The sequence below is a fragment of the Panthera uncia genome, assembly GCF_023721935.1.
Source record: "Panthera uncia isolate 11264 chromosome A1 unlocalized genomic scaffold, Puncia_PCG_1.0 HiC_scaffold_17, whole genome shotgun sequence".
Taxonomy (NCBI): domain Eukaryota; kingdom Metazoa; phylum Chordata; class Mammalia; order Carnivora; family Felidae; genus Panthera; species Panthera uncia.
This window is the reverse complement of record NW_026057577.1, coordinates 19,561,252-19,581,916: the sequence shown is the minus strand read 5'-3', so window position 1 is coordinate 19,581,916 and position 20,665 is coordinate 19,561,252. Positions and strand designations below refer to the sequence as shown.

Sequence of the window (20,665 nt, the reverse complement as noted above, 5' to 3'; positions counted from 1 at the left end):
CAAAACCAGAAACTCTAATGAGGACTGTGTTATGCGTCTGTGTTCCAGTGGACGGTTGCCCGTTGCCCCATTGACAACAACTCCCTTCTTCAGAAAGTATTTCTTCAAAGCCACGCTTCTAATAGGGGAGCATGTGGTAGAGTCCTAGCAATCCTAACCATGGGAGTAGAACGTAATCCAAGATGGACTGGCTAATCACAGGCCTTCTTCCTCTACTCCCTTCTTACCTGTTCATCTGGGACCTGAGGTGGTGGTGGTTACTCCAAGCATGGTCACATGACCCAAGCCAGAAAAACCATAGTCCCTTCTTGGAATTTTTTAAATGTTTCCTGGAGAAAAAGAGTGTTTTTCTCCTTGATTACACTGTTGTAAGGATGTGATCCAGAGGCTGACTGTGGCCCTGGCCCTGGCTGATGGAAAACAGTGAGCTGAGGAAATGAAACCAATGCTCAGAAAGAAGCAGAAATGTAAGGAAATTCCCAGAGCCACATGGGGTCCCTAACTTAGGTCACTACTGCCCCTCCAGAGTTGTGGTTTTTGAGTTTTCCTCTTGAGTCACTGTGCTACTTTAATATTCTTACCCCAAATCCTGTGTTTTAAGTTAGCCTGAAGTCAGGGTGCCTGGGTGGCTCAGTTGGTTAAGTGCCCAACTCTTGTTTTTTGGGTTTTTTTTTAAATGTTTATTTATTTATTTTGAGAGAGAGAGAGAGAGAGAGAGAGAGAGCGCCAGTAGGGGAAGGGCAGAGAGAGAATTCCCAAGAGAATCCCAGTCTCACAAACTGTGAGGTCATGTCCTGAGCTGAAATCAAGAGTTGGATATTTCACCAACTGAGCCACTTAGGTTCATGAGTTCAAGCCCTGTATCGGGCTCTGCACTGACAATGCAGAGCCTGCTTGGGATTTTCTCTCTTCCTCTCTCTTTCTGCCCCTCCTCCACTCGCTCGTGAGCTCTCTTTCTCTCCCTCTCTCTCAAAGTAAATAAATAAACTTGAAGTTATTATGAAATGAATCTCTGTCATTTACACCCAAGAAAACCCTAATACAAATAGTTATTCTTTTATATATTTATTTATTTTAATTTCAAAAATAAAACTAGAAAGTGTCATGGGTAGTAATTTTCCCTAGCCTTTGAATAGGCAGCCAGGAGAATTTAATTGTCCACTCAGAGGCTACATTAAGAATAAGAATGTTTCTACCTTACGTTAGCTTTTTCTACTTAGTTTTGTTCTAACTCAAAACAGAGGACCAAACTCCCATAAAGAGTTAACAGGGGTCAGAAGATTAATGGCTGCAGATGCTCACCTTCCTCATTTCAGTATTAATTCATTTAGGGAAGTGGGTAGATTCTGAAGCAGAATTGTACCCTACTGGATGGAACCCTTCACCCACTGAACTCTAGAGTCTCATTCTGAGGAAAGAATTTACCATTGGTAGGCCAAAACACAAAACACCACTGATAGTGTGTATAGGAAGAGAGATTTTGCAAGCGAAAATACATCAGGAGGCACCTGGGTGGCTCAGTCAGTTAAGCATCCGACTTTGCCTCAGGTCATGATCTCAAGGTTTGTGGGTTCGAGCCCCACATCGGGCTCCGTGCTGACAGCTCAGAACCTGGAGCCTGCTTCCGATTCTGTCTCCCTCTCTCTCTGCCGCTCCCCCGTTCACGCTCTGCCTTTCTCTCTCTCCCAAAAATGAATAAACATTAAAAAAAAATAACAATTAAAATTTTTAAAAAAGAGGGGCGCCTGGGTGGCGCAGTCGGTTAAGCATCCGACTTCACCCAGGTCACGATCTCGCGGTCCGTGAGTTCGAGCCCCGCGTCAGGCTCTGGGCTGATGGCTCTGGGCTGATGGCTCTGGGCTGATGGCTCGGAGCCTGGAGCCTGTTTCCGATTCTGTGTCTCCCTCTCTCTCTGCCCCTCCCCCGTTCATGCTCTGTCTCTCTCTGTCCCAAAAATAAATAAAAAATGTTGAAAAAAAAAACTTAAAAAAAAATAAATAAATAAAATTTTTAAAAAAGAAAATACATTACAGTTTAGTCTTTGTCTTTTTTCCCACTCTTTTTAATTTTTCCTCCCCATTTCAAGGCCTTTGTTTCTTTTTCTATTGCATACGCACAAGAGGGTATTCCATAGAGTCCATCGTGCTCAGGGAGAAAAGCATGTAATAAAACATGCTCTTTTAAAACACAAGGAATAATGTATAAACATGTTGCACTTGAGAACATGGTGGTTGACTTCCTAGGCCTACATGCAACAGTAGTGACCTCTGTACCCATGACTTAAACCTTGAACAGAGTTATGAAGTGTGGCAAGCAGCTATCCTTTCTTCCTACCCACCATCCAGTCTCCTTACTCCTTGCTAACAGAACTCTCTGATACAGCATTGGTATATGCAGGGGCACAGTATAATCATGGTTGGCTTAAGACGATCATCATGAGCTCTTACATTTTGCCAAGAATTGGTCCAGTCATCAAAAGGATGAACTTGTGACTCTGTCCTCGGCTAGGTAAGACCTAAGGGGAAGACTGCCTAGGGATTCCAAGAAAGATTCCCCACAGAGGGTGGGGGGTGTTGCTCCTGTCCCTTCTCTTCCTACTCAGTCACTATAGTGTGGGGATATGATACATGGAGGTATGACAAAAAGGAGATGAAATAGGCTACCCAAAGATGGAAGAACAAAAAGATGGAAGTCAACGTTAGAGTTATGTTCTAGTGGTCTGCTCACCCATTTATGCAATTATTGGTTATCCACACTAAATGCATCTTAGCTGATACATAGAATTGAAATAGAATTGAAAGCAGTTGCGTCCCCCAGTTTTCATGGTGATAATGAAGAGATGGGTAATAATTAACAAATATTTTTAACATGGAAAAACCAAGTATTTCAGGAGCGTATCATGAACTTTGGGCACAGAAGTTCTGTTGTAAGTCAAGGCCACGCAACTATGAGGCAATAACACAGGTAGAACAAGGCAGAATTGAACTTGATGTATGCTAAAATATACTTGGTCTGGTTTTACTTTATACACCATTTCTCTCGTGGACAACGTTAGCACTTACAGATATGATTAAAAACAGAATAAGTGAACAGAATGCGTAATGGCCCTCAGCTGAGTATCAGAAAATTAAAACAGATTTGAAAACTCTTCTGCAACACTCAGAATTTAAATACATCGAGTATGTCAGCAATTTTGTACTCTCACAGCAAGAGATAAAAGAAGCAAAGATAAAGGGATGCACAAAATAGGAATGTCTTTGGGGATATTAAGGCAATTAAGAGCAATATGGAAGTAATCAAAACTTGGTCGACAGACCAAATAAGACCTTATGAAATAAAAATATGGGCCAACATTTGCAAAATGTTGCATGCCTTCAGATTACATGTCTACAACAGAAATCAGGGGTTAGATTTCCATGAGCAGATATGAAACATGAGCAATGGATGAAATGAAAAAGGATTTCCTAGGCTTGAAATAGTCAGTGTTTCTCAGTCTTTCATCATGAGAGACAAAGCATCGTATGAGTAGAAAACATGCAAAAGTACAACCAGCAGAGCTCGTTTCAGTTATTGTGAACCACTGTGTTTCAAATCAGTGTGAGCTAGCCAAGAAGTTTTTATGGAGTTTCTAATTTTCTCAGATTATTCTTTCCTGAGATAATAGGGGTTAGAAAGCATGCATAATGAATGCAACCAGTATCCCAGCATGAAACATACAGAAGTGGCTGAAAGGACGCACCAACGGTGGGTTAATGAAACCAAGATACCCACATCAGGGGATACTGTGCTTCTCTGGAGACTTCCCTGGGAGAGAAATAAGAACCACAGGCATAGATAAACACAGGGTTTAAACTATCAGTCAATGCAGATCTCATGAATATGAGAATGCAGCCAACAGATGTGACCCAAACCGCACCAGACAGAGGGAAATCATAACGAGGCAGACGAAAAGCTATGTCTCTGTCTGGATTATATGTGATGGGCTGGAAACTGACATATTACAATCCCGATTTCAATGCAGCAGCTGTCATCTTACTGATCCACTTGTGTATCTCTCAACGCATTCGGCCTCCTTTTGGGGTTCTTCCAATGTGGCAGTATCCTAAAAAGATTATTTTAATCATATCAAAGACATTCGAACTTTAGTAACAATGCCACAGAGGAGAGGCAGAGCGGTCGCTTCTGTTGCTGATTTGTTTCATTGCTTCTTACGTTTGCAGCTTTGTTTCATCCAGGCTTACCTCTGGTGTTTGCACTTTGATTAAGGAACATCTAAATGCTGTTACTGCACCACCCACCCATGCCCCCACCCCTGAATATCAAAAACCCCACCCTGTTTCTTTGGCTAAAAATTGGGGGACCAGATACAGACTGATTTTCAGCCAGGACATGTTCCTGCTGGTTTACTTAGAGAGGGGTTTCCTTACGGTCCCTCAAACAGTTGTGAAAATTCCACTGGGAGCCTGGTGTCTGTGCCCCAAGTATTACACCGACAGTACAGTCACCAGACAGAGAAACTAAGGAGCCACTCTTAGAATCCATCCACAGGCTGGTAGACAAAATATCTAGAACCTTCAGGGTCATGGGAATAAATCACCTTTCCCGTTAGTGTTCATAAGTGACAGGAAGAGGCCTCCAAGTAAAGCAATGTTTTAAGCCCAAGGAGCATTCCATAACCACAGAGCATTATTCCAGAGAAAAATTAGCAACACAAACCTCTTCGGCTTTAAAAGGTTTCGAAACACACTGCACATGAAATTGGTAACAAGCCTGCTATGAGGTAACAATCCTGCTGGGAAACAGGAGTGGTGGAGATGTCAGCCTTTTTCCTATTTCCTGAGACTGAAGGGAATAGACAAGAATGCTGTTTATGGCAAAGATATCCGAAGCGTGGTTGCCAATGAAAACTGTTCTTGTCCAGTCGCTGCACAGTCACGGAGGGAAGGATTAAGTGCTTGACGAAAGGAACCCAAACTCAAGGGACTCTTTCTGTCCCAGCCTTGGTATTCAGTCACCACCATCTAGGACAGGTCACTTGAGAGCTTTATCTCTAAAATGAGACGTTGGGTGAAATGACCTTTCAAGTCCTGTCCCCTCTCAAGCGCACAGGTACCCAACGTTGACATCTGAGAGGGAGGCAGACGGATCCCATGAACAGAACAGAACCTCTCCCTGAAATAGTCTTCCTTTGGTTAATTGGTTAAGAACTTCTCATCTTCACTTTCCTACATCGAAATCTTGAAAGCTCAAGACACATGTCGAGGGTGAGGGTGGGGCATAGGAAGCTCTTCTGTTTGGGAAAGTGCTTAAATGAAGTAAACAGGTGAGAAAAGGGGATTTGTAGAGTAATGCAAAGGGGTAGAAGCCATTGTGGATTGATCGCCTTCAGGGAAACAGGGGTTTATGCTATGATATCTTTAGGCATAATTAATATTTTGTTCAGAGATTAAGAGTGATCCTGGTTAGACCACATAAGCCAAACTTGAGGCAATGAGCTGCTGTGAACCCCAGGTCAAGGAGGATGGGCACGACTGTGCTCTTGGGGCCACACTGGAAAATCCTTTTCCTAAAAACCTTGGATACAGTGTAGACTGGCACAGTGAAAAATAACTCATATTCATACAACCTGTGGCAGTTAGCTAACGTATCACAAGTCCCCCAGAACGTAGCAGCTGAAAACAACAATCATTTATTTCTCTATTTCACAGTTTCTGTGAACAGCTTTACTGGGTATTTCTAAAGTCACTCAAAAGATGTCAGACAGCAAGTAGAGCTGTGGTCATCCAAAAACTTGACGAGGAATAGAACCACCTTCAAGGTGACTCCCTCTCCTGACTGGCAAATTGGTGCTGGCTCCTTATGGGATCCTTCAGTTCCTCCCCACTTGGGCCTTTCCACAGGGCTTGTGGTTGTTCTCACCTGAGGAACCGATTCAAGAAGGCAGGGTAGAAGTTGCAGGGCCCTGATCTGGCCTCAGATGTCACACACTTATTTTTGCCCTATTCCATCGGCCATACAAACGGCCTTCATTTGGGAGGAGACCACACAAGAGCGTAAGGACCAGCTGTTGAGGACGATTAGACGCCATCTTGGAGCCTGCGGACCGCACAGCCCCAAGTGATGGAGGTGGTATTCCCGCCTAGACATCTGGCTCCACAGTCTGTGCTCTTCTCCGCTATGTTAGGCTGCCTCTTGGCTGCTACTCATGCCCTCTCACTGAGGGTGGAGAGAAGTCGAGGAGTCACAAGGGAAGCCAGGCGAGAAGGTCCTGTAAACCCTGAGTGAAAAGCTTGAAGTTTTATTTCTTTTCCCCCCTTTCTTTTTTAAAAGAATTTTTATTCTATTCAAGATCCAGTTTTAGGTTTATAATGCCCTCTAATTTCCCTCTATGAAGACACTTTGTCCTTGCAACATCATCCCAGTTGGGGGAGTGAGACCTGAGTTCTGAATTCCGACCGGCTCGAAAGCAGTGGAGATCGATCCAGCTGGAGCTGCTCAGCAGGGCCTAGGGGCCAGGGACAGGTGGGAGCAGGGAAAGGAGGGTGGGCTGGCTCCTTTTCTCAGGACATGGAGGGAATAAAAAGAGGAGGGAAGAGGAGATTTTGCTTACTTTGGTATAAGAGGTATTCTCTAGCAGACATAGGTTACACGTTAGGAGAGCTTTTATGGTTATCAATTACTGCCTTCTGCAAATAAGTAAGAATCAGGCACAAAAGAATTCCTCAGATTTCAAGGTGAATATGCAAAAAATAGACCCCAAAGAGGCAAGGCCAAAGAAAAAGTGGTGATTTGGATAAGTCTAACCATGTCCTTGTATATTAACAGACAATTAACTTCAATATTGAGAAATTACTGCCTAAAGCTGAAAGTTAATTACATTAGGGTCCTTTCTTCTTACAATTTGGGTGTGGTCTTCTCAGGAAGTAGAGAAAGCTGAGGAAGGTTTTCCCCCTAGTCAAACACTGATAATCCCTGAATAAAAGTTAATTCACAGGGCCGCCTGGGTGGCTCAGTTGGTTAAGCATCTGATTCTCGGTTTTGGCTCAGGTCATGTTCTCAAAGTTGGCAGATCGAGCCCTGCATCAGGCTCCATGTTGACAGTGTGGACCCTGCTTGGGATTCTCTCTCCGCCCCTCCCCTGCTCTCTCTCTCAAAATAAATAAACTTTTTTTAAAAAGGCACTTCTTAGAAGAAAGTATGCATATAGCTAATAAACACATGACAATTTTGTTCAAGCTTGCTAGTAATCTAACTTGCTACAGAAATATCGATTAAAACACAATATTCCATTTTCTGCTTAGCATATCTGCAAAACTTTTAAATATGAATAATATATAACACTGGCAAAGTTCTAGGGAATAGGCCCAGTGCTACACTATTAATAGACATGTAAATTAGGGCAGGTTATGAGAGGAACACTTGACAGTATTTCTCAAAATTCTACTTCCAAGTGTTATCGTAACGAAATACTCCCACTTGACGTATGTACAAGGGAGCCCACTACAAAACAGCATATAATAGTGAAAAATTAGAATCCCAATGTTGAATCTGTAAAGGCCTGGTTAAAAATAATTATGCTATATTCATACTGCAGAATTTCACCCAGTGGCTTAAAGGACTACGGAAGATCAATACATACCGACCTGAAAAATTTTCTAGGCCATACTGTTAAATGAAAAAAGCAAGTACGGTATAAGAACTGTAAGAACAATAAGTACAGTATAATTTTATTTATGTAAAAAATAACACAAAACTACATATTGTGTAGATGTGTATCTATAAGTAAATCAATCCAGAGAAAAAGATCCAGAAGGCTGCATATCTCTCTATGAAGCATGGTCACTCCCGAAAAATCGAGTAAGAATTGTTAGTGGGAGGTGGGGGAGGAGAGAATATAATAGGTAGAGGAAGCTATGAAAAGGAACACTACAAGTTTTTTAAATAAGAATTTATTCATGCATTGCTTGTGTGAAAGAAAGAAAGAAAGAAAGAAAGAAAGAAAGAAAGAGAAAAAGGAAAAAAAAAAACTGTGAATGTTTTAAACATTCAGGCATTCTAGACCAAGTAGTCAGTGCACAAAAACATTCTGTATGCATACACAATATCGCCTTCTTGCAGTCACATTCTCAGAAAATCAAGCCTTGTTTGCCTGAAACTAAGCAATAGTTTCTGAAAGAATGAAGAGAAATAAACCCATCTATCTCTGTTGTCCGTTGTTAGGTTTAAGCCATACTGTCTTCTGTTTTCTGTCTTGGTAGCCTTCTTACGATCATTGTTTCCTACTCAACTCATATAAAAAGTCTAAAACATAAACCCTCAGTTGAACTGGAAAATTGGACACGAAAAGAGCACTTCAGAAAAAGCCAGGTTCTGTGTTTGAGGCACACAGACTTTCCCACGTGAATATTGCAAATAAAAATAGATCGGTAATCCATGGGCTCTTTCAACATGAAAAAGAGATGTTACACCACCCAAATCTCAACAGATACTCTTACCTTCTCTCCAGATTTGTCTATATAACAATATAAGCTGCCTACTCTATGTGAATGGTACCAATAGTTTGCCTGTTCCTCACACCGTGTTTTCTGTAGTAAATACTTTTGTCTGTTCTAAGACTTCTCCTTTCTTCTATATAGTTACCAGGACTTTGGTCATGGCTGTCTTCCCCACCAGACAGCAAATAGTTTGAGGGTGACTGTGTCTCATTCATTTTGTATCTATCCCGGCACAGTGTCTATCCCAGTGATCAGCCAATAGACAGTTCTTAAAAATTATTGCTCGCTGAATATTCAATTGATATATAAATGCCATGTGTTAAATGAAGCATCTATAGGAGGAATTTTTATCCTTGCAGATCACTGAAAGTTATGAAAGAAAATAGACAAAACACCAAGATATGATTCCAGAATTTTCCAGAACTACAGGACAGATTCTGAAAGGTACAGTGGAAATATTTGGGCACTACAGCCCCTCCTGGCCCGGGGCTATGTCTTCTATCTCTGTAATCTCTTTCTTTCTTTGTTTTTCTAATCAATGTATTTATTTTGAGAGACACGGAGACAGTGTAAGTTCTGAAGAGGCACAGAAAGTTGGAGAAAGAGAGAATCCTAAGCAAGTTCCGTACTGCCAGTATGGAGCCTGATGTGGCGCTTCAGCTTACGAAACCATTAGATCATGACCTGAGTGGAAACCAGGAGTCAGATGCTTAACTGACTGAACCACCCAAGCACCCCTATCACTGTAATTTCTACACCCAACACAGTACCTGTTGGCCTAAGGGATACTCAGCAGACACTGCTGACTAATGATTAAAGCAGCAAGCAGGCCTAGGCTTTGGAGGCAGATGAGCTTCTGTTTGAATCCCGGCCTGATAAATTTTACCACGTGACCTTCAGTATTCTATTTCTTTAGATCCTCATTTGCCAAATTGAAATTAAAATCTCCATAATCCCCAGGTTGCCTTAAAAGTAAGTGGGTAAAATATTCATGGCAGTGCTTGGGTCTTGAGAAAGAGTATTTGCCTGCCTTCTCTCACGAAGATAGAAACTGGCATTCCAGAGGAGAAGAGATAGTAAAGTCAATCAAAGAATTTTCATTGGCCAGTTTGCGTATGGGCCACCACAAGCCCTTCTTTGTCACCTTAAGTGATATTAATATGTGGCTAAAAGAAGGTACTAGTTTCAAAGGCTTTGTGGTCTTTTTCTCTGTACCCCCTCCCACCCTCCCCAACCACTCAGCTAAATAGAAACTTCTTTGTTCACTTGGCCTCAGTCCTGGCTTCCAAGAGAAAAGCTGAGTCTATGAACTTAGCTCCTGCAGCTTGGATGGTGTAGACTCAAGAGACAAAGCAAGAACAAGAGGGGCAAATATAGGATTTTCACAGGAAGAAGTCATGGTTTGTTCGTGGGAGAGAAGGAAAACCATAGATGAAAGCAAAGAATAGGGAGAAGTGTGAAACTCTTCTCAGCTCACTTTGGTGGAGAGATCTTTGTAGAGAGTTGCTGGAGAGTGTTACAGAGAGTGCACATACACCCTTTTGGGTGCCTAAGAAGTGGGAGAGATCCAGAGATTCAGAGTTAGACGAAAGAACAAGGAAAGGAGATCCTGGTTGGCTGAGTTGGTTGAACGTCTGATTCTTGATTTCACTTCAGGTCATGATCCCAGGGTCATGGGGTCAAGCCCCAAGTCAGGCTCTTCACCGACTGTGGAGCCTGCTTAAGATTTTCTCCCTCCGTCTCTCTCTCTCTCTCTCTGCCCCTCTTCTGCTTGCACCTCTCCCTCTCTTTCTCTCTTTAAAAAAATAAGTAAAGGGGCGCCTGGGTGGCTCAGTCGATTAAGCGGCCGACTTCGGCTCAGGTCATGATCTCGCGGTCTGTGAGTTCAAGCCCCGCGTCAGGCTCTGTGCTGACAGCTCAGAGCCTGGAGCCTGTTTCAGATTCTGTGTCTCCCTCTCTCTGACCCTCCCCCGTTCATGCTCTGTCCCTCTCTGTCTCAAAAATAAATAAACGTTAAAAAAAAAAATTAAAAAAAAAAATAAGTAAAAAGATTACCATCAGATTTAGTCAAGTTGAGATTCTGGGCTATGTTTTCTATGCACAATACCATGCAAAAATTGGGTTTCCTATTGTCCCAGGCTTTTTTTCAAACTATGTAAAGATTTCTCAGATGATTACATTAGGATTGCCCTTCAAACTGAAATAAACAATGAAAAAGCCTGCAACTGGCATACAAAAAGTTACATGTGATTAATTGAGGAACACATAGAATAATTAGAGACTGAGAGAGACTAGAGCAAGGTGGTCCCATGTGGAGGGGAGAATCCAGCGTGGCACATGCAGCAGGTGCGGGTGGGCAGGACTGAAGGCTTGTTTCTCCAAAGGAAGATGATGGATATTTACAGGTAGAAACCCATACTCCTACCTGTTGTAAACAGGTAAAATACTTGAAAGAGATCAGGCTGAAATGATCTTTACCTCACTGTCAACCACCTGCTAAATGAAAGGGTAACCTTTCGATGCATAGTGTATTGAAATACAGCCAGTATGCAGAAAACTCTATGTAGTGGTTTCCTAGGGCTGTTTTAATAAATTACCCCAAACTTGGAGGCTTAAATCACAAATGTGTTCTCTCACAGTCCTGGAGGCCAGAAGTTCTAAATCAAAGGGTTGGAATGGCTACACCCCTTCAAGGGGCTCTGTGGGAGCATCTTTTTCATGCCTCTGTGCCAACCTCTGGGGGCTACAGGCCATCCTTGTCTTATGGCCACATCACTGCCATCCCGGCATCTATCTCCACATTTTCTGTGTGTCTGGCTCGTCGTGCTATGACTCCACTCTGCCTCTCTCATCACATGGCCTTCTTTTCTGTCTGTGTGTCTCTTATAAGGACACTTACCTTTGAATTTACAGCCCACCCAGATAATCCGGAATGGTCTCATCATTTCAGTAATGTTAACTCAATTTCATCTGTAAAGATCCTTTTACCAAACAAGTTAATATTCACAGGTTCCAGGACTTGATGTGTACATGTATTTGAGGGTGGGGGTGAATGAATGTTCAGGATACTATAGTGTACATTTAATCATACGTTGAGTGAATGTGTCTAAGGTAATATAACCGTCCCCAAATCAAGAAATTAGCACCATGCCAGAAGCCCCCTCCTGCCACTTACCATCACTACCACCACTCCTCCTGCTATTTGTTAGTTTTGTCAGTTGTAGAACTTGATATAAAGAAATCGTCAGTATGTATATACTCTTACGCAGTGTTGGTGACATCACATTGTGGGACACTCATCATTGTGAGATTCATGAAGCTGTAGACCATTCATTGTGTATGCTTTGTGGTGTCCCCTTGTATAACAATACCACAGTTGGTTTGCCCATCTACAAATGGACATTTGTGTTTACTTTTTGGCTATTTAGAACAATGCTGTTCTCCATATTCTAGTGCATGACTTTTGGTGAATATATGTATGTGTTTCTGTTGGGTATATACCCAAGAGTGACCTTGCTGGGTCAAAGGGTTGTGTATGGTTTACTTTAGTAAATGCCACCAACCAGTTTTGCAGCGGTAAGTCAGGAGGGCCGCCGTTCAACTTAACTTTCAGAGTAACTGTTTTCTGCTGGGCAAGGTAGGGCGTCTGCGCTTGCGCACCCCCCCGCCCCGCCCCGCCCCGCCCCGCCCCGCCCCGCCCTGCCCAAGCCATGGAGGGAGATTGCTCATGTGCCTGCCTCCTCTCGGCTGGGGAGTGTGTTCACGCATGCGCACAGCGCCCCCCCCCCCCCCCCGGCGACTGACGTCACCGAAAGGGAGATTCTGCAAACTTTTTAGAAAACTTCCCAGAGGTTGAGCTAATTATGCTTCCGGTGTTTTTGTGAGAACTAGCGGAACGCACTTTTAGAGAAGTGATTTGTGAAGCAAATAAACATTCCGTACGAGATGGTGGAGAGAATGCTTCATCCGCTTTGGAAAATAATTGGAAACATTTTAACATCATTTATACACATGTGCACGCTGAGTGGGAGCCGCACCCCCTGGATAGCCTGGCATTGTTTATCCCACCCTCCCTACTCCAAGGTCTGTGTGAGTCCAAGGAGTTTGCTCACAGGATTTGCAGATTTGCTGCAAATTCCACAGCTGTGCTTCCTAGGTTTTTCTCCACTCAGTGGTTGCTCTTTCTCTAATGCACTGGGTTAAACCAGAAAGAAAACACAGCCTCCAGACCTACTCACCCTGATGCATCAAGAGGGCCAGATTCTTCTCCCTCTGTTATGGAGAGCAATTCAGGTTCCCCCAACTTGTACTAACAAAGCCGCATATCCAAACCTAGAAAGGTACCCCAGCAGAACACAGCCTCCTGTATAGACCTGGATCCAAACTCCATAGAGATAACTGGGGTTACGAATATGGAATCCAGGTGGCCACAGTAACACTGTGGCCACGTGGCCAGGTGGCCACAGTAACAACTGTAGTGTTCCTTGATCCCACAAAATCTCTCATGGGATGTGTGCTTTGGCTGTATGAGGTAGGGGCGTGAGATATTTGAGATATTTGAGAACGTTTACCAACAGGACTAGTATTACCATTCAAAAGGCTTTAATGCATTCTCTGCTATGAATGCTTCCACTTAAGGGGATGTTTACAAATAGTGGGCTTTCCTGGCTCTTGAATGTGATTCAGCAACAGCAAGGCAGTATCATAGCATCATTTCCTGTAGGACAGAAAAGTGGAGTCAGTGCCAAGAAGTCCCTGAGCAGCATCTCGGCCTCCAACTTGCACAGCCTGGAAAGTGTATTACTGTGTCAGTGCAAGTCGGGTTCAAAATTCACTCAGCGCGTTCCAGCTGAGGAGCAGTTCAAAGGGAAGAGTGCACAGTGGAAGAAACGCATTTCCTGAAGCCCGTTCTCTTACTTTGGCTTCCGATTATGAACCTCTCAATTAATTTCGAGAGCACTATATAAAAGAATTGAATGAAATACTTAAGAAGTGCAACAGTCTTCAGGAACATGGTAGATCGTGCCTTATACCCTCGCCAGCGACTTTTCCTTCTCCTCTTTCCCAGACGAGCATCCAAATTTCCCAGCCACGTGGCTTGCCCAGTGTTGTGCCAGTAAATGTTTAATAACGGGCTCACCAGCATTAGAAAAAAGTCCTGTCCTGATGTTTGTCTGGTTTACATGATGTAAATATACCCACAGGGGCCAAACTAAAATGATATCCCTGGATACAGAGCTGGTAAGAAATGCAAAATAGTAGATCATGATATGGTTTGTCCACCACGCAGTTCCTACAGATATAAACACCCTCAAGGGCAGAGATAATCGTAAAAAGATTAGGAAATGATGAATTTGGGTATTATCGCCTTTGTTTTTAATATAGCTTAATTACAAGTTATGTAATTTAAGTTTTATTAATGACTGTGTTTTACAACCACTTGCAAAATGCCTGAAACGTTAACTGAGATAGGGGCACCTGGGTGGCTCAGTCAGTTAAGCAGCCGACGGCAGCTCAGGTCATGATCTCACAGTTTGTGGGTTCGAGCCCCGCATCGGGCTCTGTGCTGACATCTCAGAGCCTGGATCCTGCTTCACATTCTGTGTCTCCCTCTCTCTCTGCCCCTCCCCTGCTCATGCTCTCTCTCTCTCTCTCTCAAAAATAAATAAATACTTTTAAAAATTAAAAAAAAAAAAATAAAGAAAATGATACAGAAGGATCCCAGGTATCTTTTCTCTGGTTTGTCCCACTGATAATATGTTGCAAAACAGTGCTACCCTGCCACAGCCAAGATACTGATATTAATTTTAATTCAGTCAAGATGAAGAAGAGTTCTGTCAGGATGAGATCCCTGTGCTGTACCCCCACATCCACCCGTCCTCCCACACTCTGACTCCTGGCATCACTAATCTCTTCACTATTCAGTAGATTTCTAATCTCAAGAATGTAATGGGAATGTAACCATACAGTGTGACACCTTTTGAGACTGGCTTTTGTCATGAAACGTGATTCCCTGGAAATTCTTCTAAACTGTTGAGTGTATCCGTAACCCGTTCCTTTCTGTTGCTTCACTGTATCCAGGGGTATCAATCTGCCAGCGTTTGACTTTTCAACTCTTGAAGGACAGCTGGGTTGTTCATTGGTCTGGGCTGTCACAAAGCATCTATGAACATTCTGAGCAGGATTGGGGGGGTATAGCCCTTTTTATTTCCCTGGAGGAAATGCCCACGAGTTTGTGGCGTCCTGTGGTGGTTGTAATAAGAAAGTAGCAAACTGTTTCCCGGAGGGGCTGTACCATTTTGCCTTCCACCCAGCAGTGCTCGCGTGATCTTCGTCTTTTACAATTCTTGACTGTATTTGGTGTTTTGACTATTTTTTATTTTATTTTATGTAGGGAAGTTTAAATTTGTGTTGTATTTAAACTGTAGTTTAAATTTGCCTTTCCTTCACGTCCGTTTACGTTGAATATCTTTTCATGTGCTTGTTCACTGTATATATTTATCCTCTTAAATCAAATGTCTGTTTATGTCTTTTGTTCCATTTCCAATTGGATTGTCTGTGTGTTTTTGTTACTATTGAGTTTTGAGATTTCTTTATATTTTCTAGATACTAATTCTCCGTCAGATATGTGGTTTGCAAATATTTCCCCCCAGTCAGTAGCTTGTGTTTTTAGCTGAAAAGGCTCTTTGACAGAGCAAACATTTTTAATTTTAATTTTGTCGAGGCCTAGAGTGTGATATTTTCTTTTTATGGATTGTGCTTTTTGTCTGAAGTCTAAAACCTAGATTCTGAATTTTTTTTTCCTAAAAGTTTTATGGTTTTCCTTTTCACATTTAAACGTATGATCCATTTTGAGTTAATTTTTTTATAAAGGGGGTGATTTTTGTCCGTGTTCATTGTTTTCCCTATGAGTGTCCACTTGGTCCAGCGTTATTTGGTAAAAAGCCTAGGTGGAATTATTTATTTTTGATTATCATTTTTTATTTTTATTTTAGTTAACATACAGCGCAATAACTGCTTTCAGGAGTAGAATTCACTGATTCATCACTTACATACAACACCCAGTGCTCATCACAACAGGTGCCCTCCTTAGTACCCATCTAGGTAGAACTTTTAAAAATGATTATTTGCACCGGTCCCAACACAAAATCTGGAAGATGGTTATTTTTCTACGAATACTTGATGCATTTAAATTAAATCTGATTTATTACTTGTCTTAAAAATAGAAAGCTGTCAATGTAATTTACTCTATTACGAAATGAATTTGGATGGATCAGAGTTTCTCTGTACAGTCATCAAAAGTTACTGAGAGCCGGGGCACCTGGGTGGCTCAGTCGGTTTAGCGTCTGGATTCAGCTCCGGTGGCGATCTCACAGCTTGTGAGTTTGAGCCCCGCGTCAGGCTCCGTGCTGAGAGCTCAGAGCCTGGAGCCTGCTTCGGATCCCTCTCTTTCTTCCCCTCCCTTGCTCACGCTGTGTCTCTGTCTCTTTTAAAATATAAACATTTAAAAAAAATTTTTTTAAGTTACTCAGAGCCTATCAGGTATCTAAGTGCTAGACTCAGATTAATCTTTTTTGTTTCCTTATAAAATATGACTGAAATAACCTACGCTTGTGTGGTCTACCAAAGTAACAGGACTGAGGTTTTTCTTGTTTTGTTTTGTTTTGTTTTGAATGTACCTTGGGGAGATCATTCTTAGTCTTTCCTGGTCACACCACACATTTTCTTCAGCACGCTGCTGGCCTAATATACGAAAACTTAATCTGCTAGCAGTAAGCAAAGATTTACAGGGGAAAAAACACACACACAAAAATGTGGGCATTAAGAATCATTTATTAAAGTTTTTAGGGGCGTCTGGGTGGCTCAGTCGGTTGAGCGTCCGACTTCAGCTCAGGTCACGATCTCGCGGTCCGGGAGTTCGAGCCCCACGTCAGGCTCTGTGCTGACCGCTCAGAGCCTGGAGCCTCTTTCGGATTCTGTGTCTCCCTCTCTCTCTGCCCCTCCCCCATTCATGCTCTGTCTCTCTCTGTCTCAAAAATAAATAAACGTTAAAAAAATTTTTTTAAGTTTTTAATATCAGAGAAAAGAAGAATGAGAATATTCAACTGTGAAAGAAAAACTTATTTCATCAAATTGTTTATGAACAACATTGAGCTTGGTGCTGTTAAGTTCCCATCCCACTGGGTTCAGGTCTGTCCTGAGCCCATCTGGTCCTGCTGAACGGCTCCGTAAGAGCCCTGATTCTGCTTCATGCTTTCCTAGGTCCTTGTCCGTCTCCCCCACCAGGTGATAGACTTCTTACAATCTCGCCGTCCAGCAGAGTGCCGTGTATATAACGAACACTCCGTATTTGCCGCATGAATAAAGAAATGATGAATAGCCAACAAATCAACAGTCCTCGGGGAATTTATCATCTGTTATGAGGGCTTATGGCAAAAATACAAAAGCTGGTAGAATACGAGACCCTGTCATCTTTGGCAGGCACAGGGTAGTAAGACCCCGACTTTTTGCCTAGGGATACACGATTCTCTTGTGTGATCCAGCAGATCTTGTAAATTAATTTCACTCTGTCCTTTGGAGCCAAAGCTCTGCTAATGACTGTTCTTCAGTTGACTCGGCTTTTCTTTTTTTTTTTCTTTTAAATACATTTCCACTGGGTCTTGAGGGGCCTTGTCTGCAACTATGTTTGGATAAGATTCAGATGTTTCTGGGATCGCTAGCCAAAATGCCATCTAATAGGACCCCAGTCTGTCTGGTTTACTGTCTCAGGGAGCGATGCTTACCAAGCACAGGGTCGCCTGAGACACTCGGGAATCATCCCCGCCTACCTCAACATGCTCCCCTCACCTATTCACCTGGCGCTGGTCACAGCCTCTCTCCCTTCTCGCCACCCTGCTCCCACTGCTGTATCCTAATCCAGCTAATAGTCATTCTTCAGGTGACTAATGGACTCAGCTTTGGAATAGGCCTTGCATCCAGTTTTTTCTAACCTGCAACCTGCCTAAATGTGTCTAAATCCCAAAACTGATTCAGTTATTCTTCTACTAAAAGTCCCACCAGTCCTTTCCATTGCCCTTACGATGACATCCAGTTTCTAGCATGGCCCTTGACAGTCTTTGCTGTGCTGTCTCTCCAGACTCATCCTGTTGGGTACCCCCCGCCCCCACCGAGCCAACCTGTCTAGACCCTGGAGCTCTAGGCTCTGGCCACATGGAATTTCTTTTATACATCCCTTCTCACTTCTGGTCCCTTCACAAACAATTTTTCCTGCCAAGAGTGTTCTTTCTGCCTAAATCCTCTGCATCCTTTAGAGATTATGTTTAAGACACAGCCTGGAGGAAGTGTTCACTGGCCTCCTGGCTAGATCAGATGATCCTGCTCTCGCTCCCCAAAGGTCCCCAATACCTCTACCTTCTAACTTCTGATACACTTTCAAAAATTTTCTTAATGTGGTATTTATTTTTGAGAGGGAGAAAGAGTGGAGCAGGGGAGGGGCGGGGAGAGAGGGAGACACAGAATCCGAAGCAGGGTCCAGGCTCTGAGCTGTCAGCACGGAGCCCGACGCAGGGCTCGCACTCACAAACCGTGAGATCATGACCTGAGCCGAAGTCAGATGCTTAACCGACTGAGCCACCCAGGAACCCCTTTGCCACACTTTTTCAATCGGGTGATTTTCAGTCTCTCTCTCACGAAAGGCTCAAAGGAGGTCTCTAAGGAGAGATTCTTTGTTACTTACTCATTTTTAGATCACTAGCATCTAGCTTGGCACCAGGTACCCTGTTGGCACTCAATAAATGTTTTTAGAATAAATGCATGAATGAATGAATGAATGAATGAACGAACAAACAACCTCTATGTGGGATGAACTGTAATAGAAACAAAGAAAGCATAGGGGCAGCAAGGTGGCTCAGTCATTTCAGCTTCCACTTTGGTTCAGATCACAATCTCACGGTCCGTGAGTTCCAGCCCCGCGTTGGGCTCTTTGTTGACAGCTCAGAGCCTGGAGCCTGCTTCAGATTTTCTGTCTCCCTCTCTCTGCCCCTCCCCCACCCCCACCCCCACTCATGCTCGGTTTCTCTCTCTCAAAAATAAGTAAAACATCAGAAAAGGAAAGCATAGAAATGAGTCAGTAGACGTCCACAATAATCAAAGAGAAAAGCAATAAAAACCTCTGATACATAAGAGCTGTAGCAAGAGAAAGAAAGCAGTGGCCGTGGAAAACACTATGGAGGCACTAAGTTAGAGTGACAAGAGAGAGAGAAAGGGAGAGCTCAAGCAGGTGACAGTATGATGCTGGCATAGCCAAAAAGAAAACATGTGCGGTGCCTGGGTGGCAGTCATTTGAGCATCCTTGACTCCTGCTTTCAGCTCAGGTCATGATCCCAGGGTCGTGGGATCGAGCCCCTCACTAGGCTCCACACTGAGCATGGAGACTGCTTGAGATTCTCTCCCTCTCCCTCTGTCTCCCCAACTTGCGCTCTCTAAATAACTAAACAAATAAATAAACAAATACATAAATTGAGAATAAGCACATACATGCGTCGTTTCGAGAAAAAACACAGAAAATCAAGTTGCTTATTTTTAGAGCACAACAAGGCGAAGTTCTGAAATGATTGCCACAGTGTTTCTCTCCGGCATTTCTCTTCCTCTCTGGTTTCTGGTTTTTTGAACTCACAGCAGAGGCAACGGCCACGAATAGCAAAGACCAAGCTTATGAAGATATTTTTTTTTTGTCCAACCATGTGACTTTACACATCAAGATGAGGCGCTGTAGGGACTCACAGCCCTGAGTTTAAGCCATAACTCAATTGAAGGAATACGACCTGGTGTAAGAACAGTATTCTAACCCGAGAGGATACGAGCATGCCAGCAGCTGTGAAGGGGGGGATCAGAAGGGCGTACGTAGGGATCCAAAGCTGGGGAGCTGGGGATCTGCTGCTGCCTCCCCAAGGCCAAACCCAGGGATGAGCACTCCATAAAGAACCCCAACAAGCTTGGGTGTGGCTACCAGAGAAGGGTGTCTTGCTTCTTGGGTGAGGCGCAAGGCGGTTGTGGGATTCCTACGAAAGCCCTCGCGTCAACATCACGCGTGCCTTCATGGAGTAGAAGTGGTGGGAACCCTGCTAGAGAAAGGCTGTGGATATTTCCACCGCGACGAAAACTTGGGAGTAATGGGGCAGATAGTGTATAGAGTTACACATACAGCGACAGAGATAACCAGGTGGCAGAAAGGAATAAGCAGAGAAGGCAGATGGTCCTGCTCACCCTGAGCTGTTCGGCTGCCTGGTGGACAGTGGGAGAGTGTCTCACCTTTTCCTCCGTCTCCAAGGACAAGGAAGCGGCCGAGTAGTCAGTGGACTTAGAAATCAGAAAAGCACTCCATAGCCAGGACCAGAAGGACGCCAAAGGAAGTGTGTGACTGAAGAAGAATGGTGGCCGTAGACAGATTGGCTGTGGATGCACCAGGAATAAATGGCAATGATGTGAGAGCAGAGGGATATTTATATGTCATTGCAAAGCATTGGGACTGGACACCAGTGACTGGCCCCATGTCCTTGCCACGGTGCAACCAGCCTGGAACTGAAGAGAAGGAAAGGAAAGGCATAGTTGAAATATCTTCAGTTGACTGATACTTGCCCAGAATATGCTAACAAAAATCTGAAACTGCTTTACCTTGACTTTTTGTTTTGTTATTTTTTGTTGTTAATGGCTATGGGCCCAAAAGCTATGGTGCGGGCGGCTGTAGAGAAACTTTCCTATTATATTTTTGCATACGTGAGTCGTACAATGTATTAAATACATTATATTATATATATTATATATAATATATATATATATTATATGTATGAAATCCATAATAGCAATAAAGGTGGGGGATACACAGATAAGTACACTTCTAGAGAGAAAAAAAAGATTGCTGGTCTCATTTCTTATCATCTTAACAAATGACCTGTAACTTAAAATACTTACCCATGTCCATATTTATGTATTTAAATTTTTTTAATGTGTATTTATTTTTGAGACCGAGAGAAACAGAATGCCACTAGGGGAGAGGCAGAGAGAGAGAGGGAAACACAGAATCCGAAGCAGGCTCCGGGCTCCAAGTTGTCAGCACAGAGCCCAACGTGGGGCTTGAACTCACGAACCGTGAGATCATGACCGGAGCCAAA

General features: G+C 43.2%; 1 long non-coding RNA gene across 1 annotated transcript in view; it reads left to right on the top strand.

Moving 5' to 3' along the window:
- LOC125934860 (uncharacterized) overlaps positions 1–20,665 on the top strand; it is a 210,870-nt gene that overhangs the window by 163,985 nt on the left and 26,220 nt on the right. The window contains exon 2 of the long non-coding RNA XR_007461550.1: positions 8,855–8,939. This is a non-coding gene — a long non-coding RNA (uncharacterized LOC125934860). The remainder of the gene's footprint in view (positions 1–8,854; positions 8,940–20,665) is intronic.